Genomic DNA, 5,694 nt, shown 5'->3' on the forward strand with positions numbered 1-5,694 from the left:
AACCATAGATTCCGATGAAGAAGGTAATCAAAAACCATTTTATTCCTTATTTCCACGGTAAACCTTGAGTAGGATGCTTATATATATATATATATATATATATATAATTTATTTATTTTTTTGTACGGTAGTGACATCATTTTAGGGAGTGACTTGTGATTTAAGTTAGGTCAACCACAACTATTGTGATTATGAAACTCAATTCACATTAATAATATATTTGTTTTGCTGTCATAAGCTTCATTCCAGATTATTTTCATTTTTCTTCATCTTTTTATCCTTCGAATTTCTTCAATTTCATCTGTTAGATTTGTCTCGGAAAATATGATATAGTTTATCTTTCTCTTCTTATTCTTATCCCTTAATGAACAACTAATGATGAGATAAAAAGATACCTTTGTTTTATCCTTTAAACGTAACTTATTCGCTGTATAAAATCTGCAACAAAAGGTTTTTTTTAAAAACAGACGACTAAAAGATGAGTCTACATTTAATTTATTAAATTAAACGTATTGAATGTATTGAATTAATAGTTAACATATCTATTTAAAGCCTAATACATTTTATGATATTTCTGATGGTAGAAAATATCTATAGGTTAAGGGCATTCCAAATACTAAGTAGATTTTTTACTTAATGCCTTTATTATTTTGGAGTTATTTTACCCTTTAATTAATAAATTTCCGGGCGATGATAATGCCCAGGCGTTTTTCGCCCACAAAAAAAAAATTAAGTTTTCATTTTTACAGTTGGTACAAAATCTAGTATGCATTTTACGCTATGAATGGAAATATTTTAAATATTTTCATTTTTATATGTAATATATAATTTATGAAAACAATAATTATTTTTTATTTTAAATATCAGTCGTATTAACTCTTTTTTTAAATAAAAGTTTAAATATTATTTCATTGTACTGTAGTCCAAACAAGTTCATAGTAATAGTCCAAACAAACTTAAAAAAATATTTGTGGGCAATATTGATGGTGGGGAAGCCGATTAAAGTTTAAAAATATCAATTTTTTGTGTTTTTAAAACTTTATTCGTTTATTCAAACTTTTAATAATATTAAAAGTTTAAATAATTATAATTTTACAATAAAATTTTATCATAATTCAACACCCACCACAAAAAAAAAATTTAGGTAACTTTTTCATGTATAATTTCTTTTTCTCTGTATAAGAATAAACAACCAATGTCAGGAAAGTACGATGTCTGATAACTTATGTTGTCAGATTTTTACTTCTTTGTACGAAGTAAAGGATGTATTAAAATCGCGAAAAATTTTGAATTTCAGATTTCAACGGAAATATCTTTTTTGACAATCTCTGAATTCATTTTGACTAGTTTCGGCATAACGTCTGTATCTCTCATAACTCAAAAACGATTAGTCGTAGGACGTTGAAATTTTGGATTTAGGACTGTTGCAACATCGACTTGTGCACCTCCCTAACTGTAGTAAGAAGCCCTCATTGAGAGCTTTTCAACGATATATGATAAGTGGTACTTATTTTCATTGGTTCCAGAGTTATAGCCAAATAAAAGTATAATCAATGAAGTATTTGGATCTTACAAGGAGAAGGCACATCAGTTCAAATCACACTTTTTTTAACGTTTTTTTTAAATTTAAATATATTGATTTATTAATAATTATTAACCTGTGATTTAAAAAAAAATTGCAATAAATAATAATTCAATAAAAAAAATTTATTTAAAAATATCAAAAGGTATTAATGAAATAAAATTTTATGTACTTTTAATTTTAAAAAAATGTGTATATGTAATTTAATAGGTTACAAGGAAGTCATTTTATGTCCACATCAGATTTTTACTTTACTGATAAGAAAGTAATCCCTTTTTATTTTTTGCTTTTGATAATTAATTCACCACGAAGGCTTTTGAATGTGGAATTGAAATTTTGTAGCAAAAGAAAAATGCAATTCCTGAATGGGATTCGAACGCAGGATCGCCGGCTGAAAGGCCAAAACACCACGGAGATCCTGCTGATCTCCGTGGCGGAGATATTTTTTTCAGCCGGAGATTTTCCAGCCAGGTCAATAGCAATCATTTATATACAAATTTATTTTCCCTTTCATCTCATGGGCAAATATATAATATTCAGGCCACCTCATTTATCAGTTTATTTATTTTCCTAATGTTTGCCTTAAACCTTTGAGATTGAAGCTATATTTACATATACATTATATTTACATACCTATAAATTTTGAAAGTCGACTAAACTTTTTCCTATGAACGAATATTAAGATGTTAAATTGTTTATTTTACAGAAAACTTTTATTAAATATTTCCATCATTCTTGGAGCATAACTAAAAGTATGAAAACCCTTCATTCAGTCTCAGCCTTCTTAAAGAAGGTTTATTGAAAAATCCTGAAATTTTTTTATTTACAATTTTGAAATCAGCATTTATGTTGTAATGTTACTTTCTATTCAAAGGATCAAAAATATCCACATGCATTAGAAAAGCTGTTATTTTATCATTCTTTTGTAAAGGTTAAAGAAAAAGTGAAATTTTTCCAAGATGTTTGAAGTTTATCTACCAACAAATTTTAGCTATTATCAATATTAATTCCTGAAATATACGTGTAATATCACATACTTTTAGGAGTAGATTTAAAAGAAAATACAGTTTTATTTAATAAAATGTTGCAAGTCGAATAAATTTTGAATTTAAAGTTTTTATCGCATCTTTTCAGAAGGTATAAGGAATTAATGAACGCAATATTAATCCGACTAATCTTTTTAACGAATACTTTTAAACACGATATAAATAAATACGATACAAATTTCATTCAGTATTACAACTGTTACTAAAGCAAAAAAATGATTTCGAAACTCCTATTTCAAAATTTAACCATTTTTACCATTCCTTATATTTATACATTACCTTAGGAATGAATAAAGGAAAATTCCTTTGTCAATATTAGCTTTCTACCAAAGAAGGACTATGCTTAATTTTGATTTTTCCGTTCATCCAATTTTGGTGTAAACTTTTCAAAATCTTTTTAATCTAATCTCTTAAAGTGTGAAAAATAAAAATAATCTTTATTTTACCTTAGATCCTTCTTAAAAGAATAAACGTCTAACTATTCAATAAATCTTAGACTTAACGATGACTCTGTCGGTAAATGTTTCCCATTTGTTCTTGAATTAATTCTTAAATGGTGTAAAGATAGTTTTTCATCACCAAAACTGTAGAAATTAAAATATTCCAATTTTTACAGATGGAGGTGTACGAGTTTATCACAATTATTTTTTTCCTATTAATTATTACAAGAAGATAAGTGATAAATATTAAAATTAAACTAGTAGAAATTTATTTTTCATTTAAAGGTTTTTAAAATAACTCGCATTACTTGATAATACCCTTCCTTTCAATCAAATGTAATCTAAATGTAGAATACTTTTTAATCTAAATGTAAGCTTCACACTATACAAGCTACTGGTTTAAGAATAAATCGTTTCTAACGAATGAACTAAAATATTACTAACAAATGTTATATATGAAACAGAATTATTTACCTGTATTTTTGTATGTTTTGGATTCAGGAATCCAGCCAGAACTTGTGAAAAATCCGGTTTTTTTTGAAGCACCTTTTAAATGCTTTGCCTCTGTTTTATAAAATACCAACAATAGAGTTGTAAAATAAAGGTATTATACCGTTTATTGCTTTACAGTTTATTGTTACTTCTCTTCGAATGTAACTATAATAGCTATATTAAAGGGAAAAGTATGGTGATCGTATCAAAAATGGGATACTGGGTTTTTGCGAAACCCAATTGGAGTTGTTAAATTTAGAGAAAATATTCCTTAAGAAAATTTGTTAACCTCAATCTATAAATGAATATGTTTAGAAAATGTTTTAAAAAATGCATTCCCCACTTCTAAAAATAAAATATTATTTATATGTTTTTTTTATATCTAACTCTTTTGATTTTTTTTTTATTAAAAAAAATTGTTTCTACTTCTCTTTGTTATTTTAAGAGCAATTAAAATCTGAGTAATTTTGGCCCTTTTAATATACCTGAAACCAAAATAAAAAACAATCTTTTTTGCTACCATAAAAATTCATACTTAATTTTTTCAGTATTTTTAAACAATTATTTTTTTTAATTTAAGGATCACTATAAAAAAAAATTACTAAATTTTCCCCACAGAGAAAATTTAAGGAGAAAGAGATCTTACTTCGGTAATTATTACAATCAATAAAACAATCCAGTTTATATCAAGGCCCCAAAATGTTAAAAATTCGGAAAATTTTTTTTTTGCTACTTATTTTTAAAGTTTATTATGCAAATAAAAATAAGAATTTTAATAACTGAATTGCAAAGATATTTTGCAATGAAAAAGTTGAATAAATTGATGACGTAGCCGGTAAAGTCTCGCAATACTTACATATTTTTTTAAATTTAAAAAAAATAAAAAAATATTTTTTTTTTAAGTAGTATCAAATATACTACACGAACGCGTAACATACTTCTGTTTAATAGAAAAGTTTTCAAATTTATTTACAACGTAACACTTTTTTCAAATTACATTTAAAAAAAGAAGAAAAAAGGTTGAATAATATTGTGAATGATTGATAATAAATAAGACCTCTCGGATTCGCTCCATAAAAAACTTAAACTTTAAATCAAACGCTTCTTGCAAAAAAATGTGTGTGCGCGCTCATGAGTGCGCGCTACTAACATAAACAAATCCAAACGGGTTGTTCAAAGCGGCGCCCGGCTTGTTTCATGAAAATAAGTCAGAGCACCATCTGTTAGCGGATAAATGAAGTAAATGCCTACGCTGAAATAGTAATTTAGGTGAACCAGTTTGGAAAGTACTATTGCCAAATTTCAATCATATATTTCTTTTCTTTTAGTCAGTAAACAACTTATGCCAATACTTACTGTTATACCGATAACTTAAGACAGGGGGCGTAGCTCAGATGGTAGAGCGCTCGCTTAGCATGCGAGAGGTACCGGGATCGATACCCGGCGCCTCCAAGATGTATTTTTTGTTGTAAACTTGTATTATCTAAAAAATTATTTTAATAAAATCCAAACATTTTACTATACGACACTATGACATGTTAACAAAACTTGAATTACCAAAACTATTTACAATATTGTAATTTTAAAAGCTGATTGGCTACTTTTTTTATAGGTATGTGCTCCACACAATTTTTAAAGTAAATAAATGTTATTTAAATAGAAAAAGAATAAATTTTTACATAGCTTTTTTAATTACTTACTTACATTTTTTTAATTATTAAAGTACATCTAAAGTAAACTTTTTTTCAACATAAAAATTCATATTTGGTTAATAATTTATAACCTCAAACATCAACTTTTAAAATCATAAATTGTTTGGAAAAGGAATTTTCAACTGTACTTAATATTTAATGATATTATTATATTAACATTATAATATACTGAAAAACCCACCGGAAAACATTTATAGCACCAGTATCCATATTTAATTAATCAGTCTGTGATTAAGTTGTATTCATTTATTGGGTTTTTCAAAATAACATTAAATAATATTTATATAAGAAGCCAATCAGCTGATTTTTAACTACAAAAATGAATCTTTTTTGAAAAAGGTAAATTAAAAAAAAAGCTGCGATTAACGATAGATATAGTCTGTTAATTGTGATTGCTCATACAAATTGAAGAATCAGTTATT

At 26.1% G+C, this 5,694-nt stretch overlaps 1 non-coding gene across 1 annotated transcript; it reads left to right on the plus strand.

Annotated features, from left to right (window-relative positions):
• Window positions 1-4,939: 4,939 nt before the first annotated feature.
• On the plus strand, window positions 4,940-5,012 carry TRNAA-AGC (transfer RNA alanine (anticodon AGC)). Its single transcript has one exon. It is a non-coding gene; the product is annotated as a tRNA-Ala (tRNA).
• The last annotated feature ends 682 nt before the right edge of the window (window positions 5,013-5,694 follow it).

This window comes from Lycorma delicatula, chromosome 1 (genome assembly GCF_047948215.1).
Source record: "Lycorma delicatula isolate Av1 chromosome 1, ASM4794821v1, whole genome shotgun sequence".
NCBI lineage: Eukaryota > Metazoa > Arthropoda > Insecta > Hemiptera > Fulgoridae > Lycorma > Lycorma delicatula.